The sequence below is a fragment of the Rhinolophus sinicus genome, chromosome 16 (genome assembly GCF_057876585.1).
Source record: "Rhinolophus sinicus isolate RSI-liver-muscle chromosome 16, RSI-T2T, whole genome shotgun sequence".
Taxonomy (NCBI): Eukaryota; Metazoa; Chordata; class Mammalia; order Chiroptera; family Rhinolophidae; genus Rhinolophus; species Rhinolophus sinicus.
In genome coordinates this window covers 79,918,474-79,935,082 of record NC_142516.1, presented here as the reverse complement: position 1 = coordinate 79,935,082, position 16,609 = coordinate 79,918,474, and the positions used below count along the sequence as shown (strand labels likewise).

Below are 16,609 nucleotides of genomic sequence, written 5' to 3'. Positions count from 1 at the left end.
GCAAACTGGTCCCTCACCAAGTGGTGAGGAGGGGTAACTGGGCACTTCATCAGAAACCGTGCTGGACCCAACAGAGGCTCAGGGCAGGGGGACAGCCTCTGGGGTTGAGGGGGGGTCCGTGAAGTGGAGGAAGGTGAAGAAAGGGGAGGAAGAGAAGGTGGGCAAGAGAGAAAGAGGGAAGTGTGGAGTGCAGGAAGGTGAAGAAAGGGGAGGGGAAAAGGGTGGGGGAGAGAGGAGGAGGGAGGTGAGCCGGACTGGCAGAGAGGAGGAGGAGGGAGGGGAAAAGAGGAGGAGAGAGGGGGAGGCGGGAAGGGGAGGCGGGGAGCGGAGGAGGGGCCTGCGCGCCGCCCCGCGCGCTCCCTCCCGCGTCGGTCCCGCGCCCTCGCGCGCCGCAGCATCCCCGCGCCGCCCCTCCACACCGCCCCTGCGCGCTGGGCCTCCGCCTCCGGGTCCGCCGCCGCCATTCCTGCGCCCGCGCTCGCCGGCCGGGCACCGCCAGGACACGCCGCGCAAGGTAAGGGCGGGCGGAGGGTGTGCGCCGGCCGGGCAGGTGCGCAGGGAAGCGAGACCCTCCTCCGACCCCCCAAGACTCCTCCCCTGCCTGACTCTCTCCCGGCCGGGGCGAGCAGGTGGTTCCGCGCGGCTCCGGGGCGCGGGGCGCGTTGCAGACCCAGGCCGGGCGCAGAGGTGGCGCGCTCGGCCGGGGCCCGCAGCGCTCCTGGCCGCGCGGCCCCGCCCGGCTCCAGCCAGTCCGGCCCCACGCCGGTCTGGCGGGGCCCCGCTTCTATTTCTGTCGTGGAGGCCGCTGCCCTGGTGCATTGGACCTGGAACCGTGCACTCAGACAGGTGGGGCAGGTCGGCCGTGGCGGTGAGTGCTGCAGGCCTCGGTTCCCTTTAGGGTTTTGGCTGCGTGATTCTGGAACAGCCAAGGAGAATTACCAGCCATAGCTAGGCTGCACCTGTTGCAGCCGCCTGGTGAGCTGCAGGGGGCTGAGTCCGCTGGGGTTTTGCCAGTACAAACTTGGAAAGGAGAGTGGTCGTCCTGTTCGTTCATTTGGTTTAGTATCGGGTGCTGGGGGTGGATGGGAGTTTGTAGGTGAGTAGTTCACTGAAAATGAGGCCTGTAGTTGAAGGCTGGGCCCTGCTTTCTGGAGCGTGTGCCACACGAAGTGGTTCTGCTTTTGTTTTGAAAATCTCCCTTTACATGGAGTATATCCCAGGCTCTGGGTCGCCAGGCCCCGCAGGCCATGCTGGACCTGGGGCCTGTGGCCAAGCAGCCAGCCCTCCTGTTCTTGAGTCTATTTAAATTCATTAGGTGTCACCGAGTGGAAGTTTCCAGGGAGTGAAGTGACATCCGTGGCCTGTCACCTCATATCCGCCCCAGGCCTGGGGATGCCTGCTAGCTGTCTGGGTGCCGTTATCTGGGAATGTTTACTGTGTCCCAGAAATAGGCCTACTGAGGCAGCAGTGGGGCCAAGATTCTGGTAGAGGTAATACCCCAATTGTCACTTGAATCGTTGGTGTCTGTGCACATTGTCTGCTAGAGTGAAGAATAATAAACCCGGCCTCTGAGTACCCCAGTCACCGTGTGCTACCAGGGAGAAAAACTTCAGGAATGAGGGGACACACCAGGCGTTTCTATGGGCAAGGACTGTCAGTCCCTCGGGAGAGCAAACCCTCAGACTGATAACAGTGTCTGTAGTACACCCAGCAGGTAAATCAAATCCAGAAATGAAAACTAAAGGCTGGCACTGACAGGCAGCTCTGCTGGGTCCTTCCCCTTCCGGTCTCTCCATTACAGGACCTCGAGCTGGGTGGGGGGGGCGGGGGGGCTGAGAGGGGGACTGGCTCGGGTGATGGGCTTTACCTTCTGTCTGTCTGTCTGCCCCCTCTGAAATGGTGCCATTAATTCCTCTGCCCACCCTCCTGACCAGCATACACGTCTGTTGGAAAATAGCCTTGCAGAGACCTCTCCCCTGGTGACTGGGGTACTCTGGTAGCCATGCTTGGAGTCCTGGAAGATGGTGTACCCTTTTAGGCTGAGGTGTGGCGGGTGCAAGGCCATGTGTGCCACACAGTTGCCCAATGTGTCTGGGGGAGGAGAGATGACCTTAATGACTTCATCCACATGTGACCCCCACCGTGTGGGTAGCCTGAGGCCGATTTCATCTCAAGCGCCTTCTCCACACCAGGCAGGGGAGTCTAGGCCATGCTTGGGAGTACACACTAATGGCCGGCTCTGAGTGACAGGGAGGACCATCCACCAATGCCAACACACAGCAAAATCAACAATGCATTGCAAAGATCAGTGGTCGTCTCTGTGCTTCTGGAGGGCGTGCGCCTCTCTTACATCCAGCGTGGACAGGCCCAGGCCTCCCGCCCCTCCCGCTGTGTCCCATTGCTGGTAGTGGGGTAGAGATGGGCGGGCGGGGAGGTGGCTGCAGAGCCTCCACCTGACCCAGTGTCTTGGTGTCTTGTGTGGTGAGGCTGGGGCCAGAGCTCGTGGGTTGGCAGCTGGGACCCATGTCTCTTGGGTGTCCTCAGTGTCCCTGGGTTAGGCCCCTGCAGCTCTACAAGTGAATTGCTTCCTAGTTACATGATAATTTATAGCTCCTTAACCCTTTATGCTAAGAATTTGCTTGGTTAAAAGAACTCCTAGGAAGGTGAGGTGGCTGGCAATACCACACCCCCCAGTCCCCACCCTCACGTTCTTCCCAGAGTGACAACTGTGACCTGTTAACCATCCAAGCATGCAAGGTGGCAGTGGGGTGAGGCTGGCTGTATAGAAATGTCCAAGTGAATTTGTCCACTGACTGTCAAGGGTGGTCCCTGGGAGAAAGGGTTCAGTCCTTGCAGTTCTCCACTAAGGACAGCTATTTCTCTCTTCACCTTTCACCATTCCACAAGGGAGAATAGAAGGTGAGAAGGAAAGTGGTCAGTGGTCACAAAAGTGACAGAGGCATGATGGGAGATCCTCTCTCCCTCTGTCTCAGGTTGCCCTGGGCTTGGCAGGTGCAACTGCACACATCTGGCGATGTCTCAGGGCGTGTCTCGGGAGTGACTCGGGGCGTGTATCCGGGCGTGTCTCAGGGCATCTATGAGAGTGGGCAGGTCGGACTGGCTCCTCTGCACCGCTGTCTAGTTTGCCTGCTGCCGGGCCTTGCCTGGAGATGGGGTGGTGATTTCAGCACGCCAGTTAAGGTCCTCCTTGGGACTGGCAAACTGGCTGTTCCCAGTTCCTTGGAGTGGCTCACTTTCCAGTTTGCCTGACCCTCCTGCGTGCACACCTGGGCTGGCTCCCTGCTGCTGCTCCTGGCACACCAGCGGTCCAGATGCCATTCCCCCCATAGCCGCCTCTCTATATGCCTGTATGAGCCTCCGTCCCATGGGACAGGCTCTGCTATTTGGCCTAAAAATCTCAGATGCTGTCCATAAAAACAGACTTTATCCCCGCCAGGTCACTTCGTAGCAGCACCCCTGGATTGCAGGCTTTGGACGCAAGGCAGTCAGACCAACCATCGACCGAAGAGTCACTCCTTTCAAAAATTACAGTATTTATGAGAAGGTTGGACACTTGTTGAGTGAAAGATTTTAAAGACTGATAGTATTTCTTAGTAACGGTGTGGTTATATTAAAAAGATCCTTACCTTTTAGCAGTAGGTGCTGGAGTATTTGCAGAGGAAATGATACTGTGTTTGGGATCTGTTTCAGATTAGCATGGGAGGAGGTGTGTGTGGGGAGGGGTAGATCGTCCGTGGGTGGACAGTTGCTGGGTCTGGGTGAGGGTACCTGAGGGTTTGTTATGCTGTTCTGTCCACTTCTGTGTATTTTTTAAATTCTCCATAATAAAAAGTTAATAATAATCTAAGAACACCATTCCCATGCCCCAAAACAAGCCATAGGATCCTTTACTTCATGAAAGAGTACAGAGGTTGACTTTAAAACAAGTGCCAATATATTAAGTAAAAACATCACTCAGTGTAGCCTGTAAGAAATGATCCCATTTATGTGTATGCAGGTAATTAGGATTAGAAAACAATCTGGAAGGACACACACTGTTTATGGAATAGATAATTATAGCGTGCCTGCTGTGGCGCAGTGGGGCGGGCAGTGCTCTAGACTCTAGGAGCACAGCTCTGAGCAAGTGTCCCCAGTTCGGGATGGGGTGGGAGGGAAGGGTGTGCATGTGTGTGATGGGGAGAAAGTGTGACTGTGTGTGTGATGGGGAGAAAGTGTGACTGTGTGTGTGTTGGGGGAGGGGAGGAGGGGAAGAGGGAGGGGAACCTACTGTGTTTCCCTGAAAATAAGACCGGGTCTTACATTAAGTTTTGCTCCAAAAGATGTATTAGGGCTTATGTTCAGGGATGTCATCCTGAGAAATCATGCTAGGGCTTATTTTCGGGGAAACACGGTACACTTATTCCACTTCTGTATACTTCTGTTTGTTTTTTGTGTGTTTTTTACAGTGGAATTACTTTTGTAATTTTAAAATTAATTTTTAACGAAGGGTCTGCATTAGGTAATATAATATCCTATTTTAAGTTTCTAAAATTCTGTATCTAAATTTGCTTTAAATGGCATCATTTGATTTGTTTTCCTACACACCTTCATAAGAGACAGTGTGGCTTAAATGAGGCACTCAGTGAATCAGGTGTCACTGGCCATCAGCATATGACTCTGGGGGCCAGGAACAGACATTGATACCCTGCCCTTGGCAGCAGGGAACACAAGATCCAAACCCTGACAACTGGACAGCAACGTGCCTGTCACCCAGCTATGGGGGAGCTGGGAAAAGGCAGGCTGTGCTGTCCGGGGTCTGGGCCATGGGGTGGGACGCCCTCAGCTCAGACCCACCACAGCCCTAGTTCAAGTGGAGAAGCACATTCCCCTTCACAGTGCTTGGCCCAGAAATGAAAGCAAAGATGGTCCAGAACCTTCGTGGGTGGGTTTCCACTGCAGATTGGAAAGTCTGCCATTGTGGGGTGTTACACTCATTTTCAGAGGTTGTTTTGTCTCTTTTTTCCTTTCATTTAGTAGAGGTATGTTAAGGAACCTTAATCTACACTAACAGAAAAAGCACAAAAATGGTAAGTCCACAAAGTAAAAAGTACAAGTTGCCTGGAATTCTAGTTTGTTTGGGTTTTGGTTTTGTTTGTTTGTTTTGTTTTTCTGTTTTTCTTCCCTTTTGCAAGAAACTTGAGTTGAATATTTTTTGCTTTGATCTAGTATTTGGGTGTTGTTTGGCTCTGTTGTATGTGTATTTTGATTTTGTTTGGAAGGACGTTGTGTTCCTGGGGGCCTGCCCAAAATGAGAGCCTGAAGCTGGGCCCCTTTGTTCTCACCGTGCGCTTGGTGTGTTTATCGTCGTTGTTGTTGACCAGTGTTTTCCGTGGCCTGGGAAGGGCACAGCCGGGCTAGGCCCTGAGCCTGGGGTGTGTCAGCGCGGCCCAGGGCTGTCTGCCGTCAGAACGGGCATAAGGACTCGTCCCCTTTTCCCTTCACATCTGGCACGTTCCCTGCTCCCCTGTCCTTCAAGGGCCCCGGGGTCCTGCCCAAGAAGAGCTGTGCCGCCTAGGCGTTCAGGGAACTCAGCAGGTCTGTAAACTTTGTAGGTGATGTCCCGTTGCTCATCTTTCTTGAGGTGAAGGAGTTGGACCTTTAAGGACCTTTCAACTCGCAAATTTGTCTGCTTCGTGGAGTCTCATTGCTTCCCCCGTAAGTGTATTTATTGAATGCTGATTACGGCAAGAAACCCAGAGACAAAAGGCCTCCTCACTTGGAGCTTACGGTCAAGTCGAGGGAGACGGAAGGCTACAGAGAAGAAATGGATGAGATTGTGTCACCTATGGGGCCGCAGTGCTCCAAAGAAAAAAAGCATAGGGTCCAGGCACTCAAGGGAGGCAGTTGGGGGTGTGTTTGGGATGTGAAATCAGGTGGCCAGTGGGCCTCCTTGAGCCAGTGGTGTGGTGAGTGCAGAGTGACCCAGGGGGACGTCCAGGCACAGCTGAGCAAGGCCTGAGGGTAGAGTGGCCACTAGGAGGGGCAGGAGCCACCCTGTGCAGGCGGTGGGCTCTGGCCAATTCCGGGTGTGTCGTGATAATGGAGCTAACAGTACGGTTGGCAATAGAGGAGTTCAGGTGAGCCTGAGATTCCTGGTCAGACAGCCAGAGGGATGGGGTTGGCATAGTCCTGAGATGGGGAATTCGGGAGGACCGCCGGCTCTCCAGACAGTTCCTGTGAGCTCCCTCGCTGTCCAGGCAGAGGTGGTGCACCTTAGTTTCTTTTCAGAAAAAGAAACGAGAGTTGGGGGGAGAGACTGGGCTGGGTGATGGCGGCACAGAGGTGGTGTTTTTAAGCTGTGAGGCCAGAGATGCAATGGAGGCAGGTAGATGGAGGAGAGGAGAAGAAAGGCTGACAGACCAGGAAAGAGTGACCAGAGAGGCAGGGGACAGCTATGGGCACCAGAGGACCACGCAGGAGGAGCATGCAGAGGAAGTTACTTCTCGGCCCGGAGTCTGGTGAGGCGAGGCCTGAGAACTAACCTTGGAGAATTGACCTTACAACATGGAGGTCACTGGGGACCTGACAAGTGCCCTGGGGGCCAAGAGTTTACAAGAGAGGGTAGGTGCCGATGGGCAAACGGTTGAGAGAAAGCTTCTGGTTCAGGTCTCTGTTCTGAAGGGAAGGATAGAGCAGCGGGGGAGGAGGCCAGGAGGGGGGCTCGTGACGGGCCCTCCAGTCCGAGGATGGACTGCGCAGATAGAAGGGAGGGGTTTCTGCGTCAGGCCAGCTGTCCCCTGTAAGCTGCCCTTGGCCTATAGTGTGCAGCGCACCTCTGCTTGTCCCTGGAGTCTGAAGGCGGGGAGGAAGCCAGGGCAGCAGAGAATCGTTGTGGAAACTTGGGATGGCCGAGTCCTGAGCACGGTGGTGGACACTCAGGGGCTACAGGAGGCCTGGAGAGCTGACTGTGCCAGGCCCCTGGGTAGGGGTGGATGCCCTCCCATGGGAGAGCACAGCTGTGTAGGACAGAAGAAAGGAGAACGGGGCCAGGCCCGCTGGGGGGTGGGGTTGGAAAACCAAGGCTGAAAGTGAGGCCTTGACCTCATGCTTGTCCCGTTGCCAGCTGGGCCATGAGGGTTCCCTCCTGACATTAGCCTGGCTTTTCCTGTAGTCAGCCTCCAGCCACTAGCGAGGGCCAGTGTTTTATCTACACACCGACTTAATGCCACATCCACTGACGCTAGGAGAATGAGATAGCACTTCCCAAGGCCTGGTCCCCATGCCAGCAGCAGCGAGTCTCTGGAACTCATTGGAAGTACAGGTTCTCAGCCCCACGCCAGGCCCCCTGAATCAGAAGCTCTGTTTTCACAGGCCATCCAGGGGACTGGAATGTACTAGAGGGTTAAGAGCTACTTGGGCTAAGCCGGGGCTGCCCGTCTGGGTGCGCTCTTAGGGTGGACGGGAAGGCAGAGGCAGGGCCTGGCCCTCAGTCTGGGGGTACATTAGACTCCAGTGCTCGGCCTGTAGAAACAGTGTTTCCTTTACCAGTTTTACATACAGTAAAAGGCACTCTTTAAGTGCACTGTTCAGTGAGTCTTGGCAAATGTATACAGCTATGCACCTGCCATCACAATTGTGACACAGGCCAGGGGTTGATAAACTCCAGCCTGCGGTCCGCTGTGCATGCCCACTCACCCATTCATTCGTCGTCCTGGCCACTTGGGCGTGGTGCAGCAGAGCTGAGCCTTAGAGACAGACTGTTTGGCTTGTGAGCCCTCCCCAAATGCCCTTTTGCCCCTTTGCACTCAACCCCCTGCCCAGGCAATCACTGATCTGCTACGATTAGATTCTTAGAGATAAGATTTGTTTCTTCAGGAGTTTCGAAATGAAAGCCTGTGTTACAGACTCTTTGTGTCTAGCTTCTTTCATTCACATGATGTTTCTGAGATTCTTACATGTTGCTGAGTATATCAGTGCTTCATGTCTTTTTAGTGCTGAGTCCTGTTTCACTGTGTGGGTGTGCCATGGCTTATTGATTCTCTCACCTGTTGGTGGATGTTTGGATTGCTTCCTGTGTAGATTGGCTGTTGTGAATATACGTGCTATGAGCTACAACTCAGCACAAAAAGACAAACAGCCAGTAAAACATGAGCAAATATGTCTCCAAAGAAGATATACAAATGACGAATAAGCACATGAAAAGATGTTCAGCATCATTAGTCACTAGGGCCATGCAAATCAGAACCACAGTGCGAGACCACTTCCCACTTACCAGAATGGCTTTTATCAAAAAAAAAAAGGAAAATAACAAGTGTTGGTGAGCACATGGAGAAATTGGAACCCTTATACATTGCTGGTGGGAATGTAAAATGCTGCAGCAACTTTGGAACAGTTCAGCGATTCCTTAAAAAGTTAAACATGGAATCACCATATGCCTCAACAATTCCTCTCCTGGGCATATACACAGAAGAACTGAAAACGTATTCAAACAGTTATACACGACTGTTCATGCGGTACTATTAACAACAGCCAAAAGATGGGAACAACGCACATGTCCATCATTGGGTGAGTGGATTACCAAATGTGGCCCATCCAGACAGTGATATATGACTTGGCCATAAAGGAAGGCGGGGGGCGGGGGGCACTGACACATGATACAATGTGGATAACCCTTGAAAACATGCAAAGTGAAAATAGACATAAAAGGGCACATGTTTTATGATTTAATTTATATGAAGTGTCCAGAATAGGCAAATTCATAGAGACAGATAGCAGATTAGTGGTTGCCAGGGTTTGGGAAGAGGAGAATGGAGAGTAACTGCTTACAGTGCAAGGGGCTTCCTTTTGAGATGATGAACGTGTTCTGGAAATAGGTAGCGGTGATGGTTGTACAACACTGTGAATGTGCCCAGTGTCACTGGATTGTACACTTTAAAATGGTAAATTTTATCTTACGTGTATTTTATCACAATAAAAACGGTATAAAAATGATTTGTGCATTCGTGAGCAAATCTTCACATGGACATGTGTTTTCTTTTCTCTTGGGTAACTCCCGACGTGTGAAATTGTAGGGGTGTGTGGGAAGTGTATATCTTACTTATAAGAAACTGCGCTCTGTTTTCCGAAGTGGGTGTATCATCTTCCATCCCCACTGCTAACGTGTGAATGCAGTCATTCATGCTCTTGCCAACACCTGCTCGTCTCTTTTATTTTAGCCATTCTACTGGGTATGCTGTAGTGTTGTGTTGTTGATTTGAGTATCTTTTCCTGTTTGTTTATTAGCTATTTGTGTACTTTTAAGTATCTGTTCAACTCTTCTGCCAGCTTTTGATTGGGCTTTCCTTATATTTGAGTTATAAGAGTTGTTTACCTAGTTTGGATTCAAATCCTTTGTCAGGTGTTTTTTTTTAAATTAAACTGTATTGGGGTGACAATTGTTAGTAAAGTTACGTAGATTTCAGGTGTACAATTTTGTATTACATCATCTATATATCACATTGTGTGTTCACCACCCAGAGTCAGTTCTCTTTCCATCACCATATATTCGACCCCCTTTACTAGAAGTAACCACTAAATTATTGTCTGTGTCTTACCCTCTGATAACCACTAAACTATTGTCTGTGTCTATGAGTTTTTGTTTCTTCATTTATTTGTCTTGTTCTTTTGTTGTTTTCAGTTTTATATACCACATATCAATGAAATCGTATGGTTCTCTAATTTATCTGTCTGACTTATTTCACTTACCATTATAATCTCGAGATCCATCCATGTTGTCGCAATGTCAGGTATTTTTATGGCAAATATTTTCTCTTAGTCTCTGGCATGCTTTTTTATTTTATTAATGACATCTTTCAAAGGGTTTTTAGTTTTGATTAAATCCAGTTTTATCAGTTGTTTTCAGTAGTTTGTCCTTTTCGTGTTCTATTTAAGAAATCTTGCCTAACCCATAGTCATAAAGATTTTCTCCTACGTTTTCTTCTGAAGACGTTTGGTTTTAGCTATTGTGTTTAGATCTATTACCCATTTCAAGTTCATTTTTAACTGGAAAGGGCTAAGGATTAAGGTTCGTGTTTTACATAAGGATGCCCAGTTTTTCCAGCACCATTTATTAAAGAAACTATCCTTTCCCATTGAATTCTCTTGGCATCATGTTTGAAAAGTAATTGAGCATGTCTGTATGGCTTTGTTTCTGGTTCGTTATGGCTTATTCCCCATCAGCCCCCAAAACACACCATCTTCCTGACTCTTGCTTTCTAATGATTCTTGAAGTCAGGTAGTGTGAATCTTCCAGCTCTGCTTCGTTTGCGATTGTTTTGTCTATTCTAGGCCCTTTGCATTACCATATAAATTTAAAATCAGCTTGTCAGATTCTACGAAAAAACCTGCTTAAGTTTTGACTGTCACTGCATTAATTCCTTAGATCAATTTGGAGAAAATTGGCATCTTAACAGTATTGAGCCTCTCAGCCCATGAGCATGGACTAGCTCTCCGTCTGTTCATCTTCCTTCATTTCTCTTAACAGTGATTCGCAGTGCGCAGTGCACAGGGCTTACACATTTTATCAAATGCATTTATACGTATTTCATGTTTTTGAATATTTTAAATGAATTTAAAATATTTTTATTTTCCTATTGTTTATTGCTAGTGTGTAGAAATATAATTGATTTTTAAAATATTGTTTCTTCATGTGACCTTTCTAAATTCACTTATTTGTTTGAGTAGCTTTTTTGGTAGTCCTTAAGATTTTCTGTTATTGAATAGGGACCATTTTACTTCTTTCTTTTCAGATCCAATGCTTTTTATATATTTTTTTCTTCATTTATTCCATTGTCCAGGACTTTCAGTACACTGCTTAACTGAAGTGGTGAAAATCTACGTTCTTACCTGCTCCTGATCTTAGGAAGAAAAAATTTAATGTTTTTTCATTAAATATGACATTAGGTGCAGATTTAGTGTAGATGCCCTTTTACAAGGTTGAGGAAGTGTTCTAGTTTGCTATAAGTTTTTATTACAAATGGATGTTGAATCTTGTCATATGCTTTTCCTGTATCTATTGAGATGATCATATGGTTTTTCTTTTTTTCATAAATGTGATGAATTATGTTGATTAATTTTTTAATGTTAAACAACCTTGCATTCCTGGCACAAACCACAGTTGGTCATGATGTATTATTGTTTTTATACACTGGTAGATTCAATTTGCTACAATTTTGTTAAGGATATTTATAAATATATTCATGAGAGGTATTATGTTCTTTTTTTGTGGTATCTCTGTCTGGTTTCAGTATCAGGGTAATGTGGGCCCCCCAGTGATTTGGGAAGTGTTCCCTCTTGATTTTTTTTTTTTTAAGCATTTGTGTAGGGCTTGTATTGTTTCTTCCTCAAATCTTTGATAGAATTTACTAGTGAAGCCATCTGGGGTTTTCTTTATGGAGAGGCTTTTAATTATGAATTCAGTTTCTTGACATGGGGCTGTTAAGACGTTCTGTTTCTTCTTGAGTCAGTCCTCGTGATTTGTGTGTTTCAAAGCTCTGTACATTTCATCCAAGTTGTCAAACTTGTTGGTATAAAGTTGTTCGTAATATTTCTTTATTATCTTTTTAATGTCTGTAGGATCTGAGTGATGTTCCCTCTTTCATTTCTGAGCCTGGGGTTCTTTAAAGACGGCAAAACAAAGTCCCAGGGTCTCCCCACACCCACCCAGTTACATGAGAACCTCCTGGGACGGGACGGAGGCCGTGCGTCAGTGGTTTTGACAAGCAGCTCAGGGAATTCTAACGTGCAGCCAGAGTCAAGAACTATTGAGGTGGAGGCAGGAGGGAAAATACGTCCTGGTGGTCCAGGCAGACCTTCCAGAAGGGGAGGAGGCAGATCTGAGAGAAGAGGAGGATGTGGGGCCGCAGTCTGAACATGGATTCTGTCCGGAGAACCACAGGCAGTGTAGCCCTGGTGGGAGTGTGGAACCCCACACGTGCGTGGGCCTATGGGTGTGACGGGTATTTAGTTAGGTCTCGACCCTGGAGTGAGCAAGGGATGGGAGGGAAAGCAGCTGGGCCCGGTGACAGAGCCTGGAGCACCGTACCACACAGCGCAGACTTCCGTCTCTGCAGGATTATTTGTATTTTAAGTAAGATTTACCGAGGTATAATTTGTATACAGCAAAATTCACCCTTTTCAATGTTCTGTTCTGTGAGTTTTGATAGTCATGTAACACCATCAAACCAAAATATGGAAAATTTCCATAAGGCCACAAGTACCCGTGTTCCCTTCCAGAGTCAGAACCTTTCCCCCACTTCCTCAGCAACCCCAGATCTGTTTTCTGTCCTTACAGACTTTTCCAGAATGTCACATAAGTGGAATAATAGTTTCTCGCCTTTGTCTGGCTTCTTTCCCTCAGCCTCATTGTCCAAGCATTTGAGAGGTAACTGATGTGACCAGACCCGTGTTTAAGGGTGACTGGTGCCTTGTATCGATGGGTTGGGTGGAAACAGGGAGGCTGTCATGGGAAAGAATGTTATGGTGATAGTCACAGTGACCTCGCTGTACATAACATGCCAGATGCCTGTCTCGTGGAATCCTGACCACAGTCCTGTCAGATTCGGACCGTCCTTCCCTTGCTTTTGCAGGTGAGGACGTTGAGAACAGAGAGAATAAGAAACGTATTCCTGGGTCACTCAGCTAGGAAATGGGGATGCAGGATGTGCCGCAGGAGCTGTGGCTCGAAGCTCGCAGAGAGGCGTACTCTCCGTACGCATCACATAACAGGCACACTGAGGGGTAGCCAGTGGTCGGGGCACTTGACAGATTTTAAAGTTGCATGCGCCATTGGCCATTTGGGGTTCAACATCTAGAGTTTTATCCTAAGGAATCATGGATGTAAAGAAGCATTTATGGGAAGGATGTTTCCTGGTTTTTATAAATAGGACACCCAGATTCAAGCTGTAAGCCACTAACAGACGGTCAGAGATGAAGAGGTATAGTCAGGTAGCCAGTCTCTAAAAATAATAGTGTGAAATAAACTAATGTGAAGGGAAATTGACTTAACACACCAGATGCTAAACACATTCCTCAAACAGTATATACAGCGCGGACCTGTAATTTGCCCAGCCGTGCCACCCACCACCGACTCGCCCACCCAACTTGGTGGGGACACCTCTCCTTGCCTCCTTCCCCATCTTGAAATGCAAAGGAAGGGCACCACCAACAAAACCACCTGGCCTGCCCCTGTTCCTCCATTTTCATCTTACTGTTTACCTTCTTCCTTCCTCAGTGAGATGTCTGTACACCTTACGGTGACGTGCACATAGCCTGGCTTTGCTCACAGATGGAGCCACCTGAACCAGAGGAGCCCAGCTACAGGTGAGCTATCTGCCCTGGGAAGTGAGCTGTGACATTCAAGGACTCTGTGTCCTGAATGGAGAATAAAGGGAGAAGAATGTTAATGAGCCACATTCATAATGTCCCAGGCCAGAAACCAAGCCACATGGTTGTGTGGCTCCCAGAACCCCACGGCCTGCAGCCCTTGGGCCATCTAGCACTGCACCCCTCGGGGTACCACTTCCCACATAACCGCCACAGGCGTGTCCTGGCGGGGTTTACTCTGTGTGCCGTGGATTCTGCAGCATGCACCTGTGATGTCACTCGTGAGTGGTTTGGGGCCGGGTTGCTGGCCTGGGCTCCCACGTTGGTGCCGCTTTCCAGTGTGCCGTTGTGCACATGTGTCACCATTTCTGTGCGCACTGTGCTCTTGGCTTGGTTTCCCGTTTGGGCCATTATGAATGTGGTCTGTTAACCTTCTTTCCCCATTATTCTCCGTTCAGGACACAGCTCACTTCCCAGGGCAGATAGCTCACCTGTCCCTGTAGCGGGGCTCCTGGAGTTCAGGTCTCTGATCTCTTCTCTGGCACCCTGTTTCCAACCTGCTCCAAAGCCTATTCCTCCACCAGGAGCTTCCTCTGGGAAGGACCCTGGGCCCGCCCCTCTTCCACCCCCGCTGCTGGCCCCTTGGGGTCTTTTCAGCTGCACCTCACTCCTCATCACCCTCTGTATCTCCCCAACAGCAGGGCCCAGTGAGGCTGGGTGGATACCGCTCTGGTCATTCCAACGTGGGTGGGCCCGCTTTGCTCTGCTGTTCTGTCTTTTGCTGCATCAACCCGTCACTTATATATGCCACTGTTCCCTCCATGTGACGTACCTGGAGTGTCCCAGGCACTGTGTGCAGTGGGGGATCGCGATCCAGCAGTCATGGGCAGAGGGAGAGGGGACCAGATGAGGTGCTTCCAGCTGGCCACGGTGTATAGTCGTCGATGGGGGATGCCTGCCACCAGAGAGGGGAAGTTGAGGGTGGACACCAACCAACAAGGACAGGTTTGGGGTCACAAAGTCAGGAATGCGGAATTGGAACTTAAGAGCGATTAGGAAATATCCAGAAGCTTAGTGCGGAAAAGGGCTGTGGCAATTTAGAAAACCTGGCTGCAATTCTATCAGCATTGCTGTCACTGGGATGCGGTGTTTGCCCCCCACCGTGGGTCGGGGTGGCCTGGAAACTACTTGGATCTTTGAGCCCTGAGATGCCAAGTGAGGATCCACGGCCCTGTGACTGCTGTGCTGTGAGGAAGCCCGAGCTCCTGGAAGGGCCGCATCAGCCCCACAGTGCGTGGTCCCGGGCTCCGGCCCTATGTGTGTGGGACCAGCCTTCACATGATCTGTGCCCTTGCCATTGGGTCTCCCAGCCGGAACCTCAGACTTTGGAGCAGAGACGCGTGTCCTTGCAGTAGCCCACTGGGACTCCTGGCCTGCAAGACCATGAGCCTGGTGAGGGGTTTAGGCTGCACGTGTGGTTACACAGCAGGAGTCACTGGAACAGAAGCAGTGGCTCCTGGGGAGTGGGCAGGGCGTTGGGGCAGGCGGGGTAGCCCAGGACACAGGTGCTGGGTGGGAGGGTGGGTGGAGGCCACAATGGTGTGGGAAGGATGATGGCTTTAGTTCTGTTCTGCCCGTTTTCATGGTCTGTGTAGCAGGGACGCCTTCCTGCCTTCTTGGCAAACTGGCCAGGCAAGACACGTGCTCTCACCTCTTAGAATCACGGTGCACACACATGTGTCCTGGGGCTGCCGTAACAAGACATTGCAAACTGGGGGCTTAGAGCAACATAAATTCATGCTGTCCCAGCTCTGAAGGCCAGAAGTCCAAAGTCAAGGTGTGGGCAGGGCCTGTCAAGTGATGCTTGACAGGTGACGCTGCCTGTCAGGGCTCTGGGAAGGACCCTTCCGACCCCTGAAGCCAGCATGTGCTGGCTGCCGGCAGCCCTCGGCTGGTGGCTGCATCACTGCAGTCTCTGCTCTGTCACCACATGAGTCTGTGTGTCATAGGACACTTATCATTGGATTTAGGGCCCATTTGGATGATCCAGGATGATCTCATACTAACTTAATGATCTTTAGTTAATTACACCTGCAAAGACCCCTTTTCCAAATACGGTCATAGCCCACAGGCCCAGTGTGGACGTGCTTTGCAACCTACTGCAGTACATGAGAAGGCAGTAGACCCTCATGGGGTGGGGGCGAGGCTGCCCTGGCTGAGCAGGGCAGGCTGGGGCTGGCAGGCATTCACCTTCTCCAGGGTATGTTTCGGTGTGGCTTTATCAGCAGGAAAATGGAAACCGCGGCTGCTTTCTGCATTCGTGGGAAGTTACAGAAATGAGGGCACAGTGGAAACTTGCTGCTTTGCAAAAAATAATTTTGCATTGACTCAGAGGGGAAACAGGAAAGGGCCTTCTATCTTTTAATGTGAGTTTTTATCTCTGCCGGTGAGGCCTTTTCTTTTAGTAGTGTTTCTGCAAAAATACTCCCTGAATCTTTAGTGTGAACAGGAAGCCAGATATGCTGACTAACTTTTCCTTTATTTTAATGGCATTTTTATTGTTTAGAAAATAAAGAGAGTAAAGAGTCAAAGCCTTGAGGCTGGCATACGAGCAGGTCTTCTGACACACGTGGGCATGCACCTGACAGGACTCACGTCGGTGGTGCTTTCCCCAAGGTGTGGTCGCACCTGGAGGGTTTTGCAGCTTGCTTTCTTCGTGCCTGGCGTGCCTGGCACGGCTCTTGGAGGGCTTGCGCCCCGGGTCCCTGAGCCCACGGTGGGAGTTAGGGTGTCTCCCCCGTCTGACACATCCTTCACCATTTTCCTTGGCGTACCTCAGTGAGTGTTTTTATGGGAAAGAATGTTGGAATCAAATGTTGGAGTCAAGGCTGTATGCGTTTCCGGTTTTGACCCAAGTGGCTGTGCTGTTGGCAGGAGAGCATTGTGCCTGCTCCCAGCTCACAGGAGTCTCGTTTCTCACCCCCTTGGGCATCACTGGTGAGTTTAGTCCTCACCAGTGTGATCAGGAAAAGAGGAAGTCGTAGGTCTCCTGGTCACTTGTTTGCGATTTGTTGGTTGTTTGTATTTTCCCCCTGGAGTACCTGTCGTTGGGCTTCACCCTTGTTAATATAAATCGCGTGATTATTCTTTACTAATTTTATTGATTGAAAGAATTTCATTTTTAAAGTGTTCTGAAAAAGAAAAGCCTATCAGAAAGCATTTTATCTGTAAGTTTTTCAATAGATGT

The 16,609-nt window shown here is 49.8% G+C and overlaps 1 protein-coding gene across 5 annotated transcripts in view; it reads left to right on the top strand.

Annotated features, from left to right (window-relative positions):
- The first annotated feature begins 336 nt into the window (after window positions 1–336).
- LOC109435722 (semaphorin-4D) overlaps window positions 337–16,609 on the top strand; it is a 95,333-nt gene continuing 79,060 nt past the window's right edge. For 2 of the 5 annotated variants that reach the window (XM_074330205.2, XM_074330201.2), the window contains exons 1-2: window positions 338–514; window positions 3,458–3,565. The gene's annotated coding sequence lies outside the window, so the exon portion shown is untranslated. Of the gene's footprint in view, window positions 515–3,457; window positions 3,566–16,609 lie in introns of all 5 variants that reach the window. The other 3 variants (XM_074330204.2, XM_074330203.2, XM_074330200.2) reach the window with 2 other exon arrangements.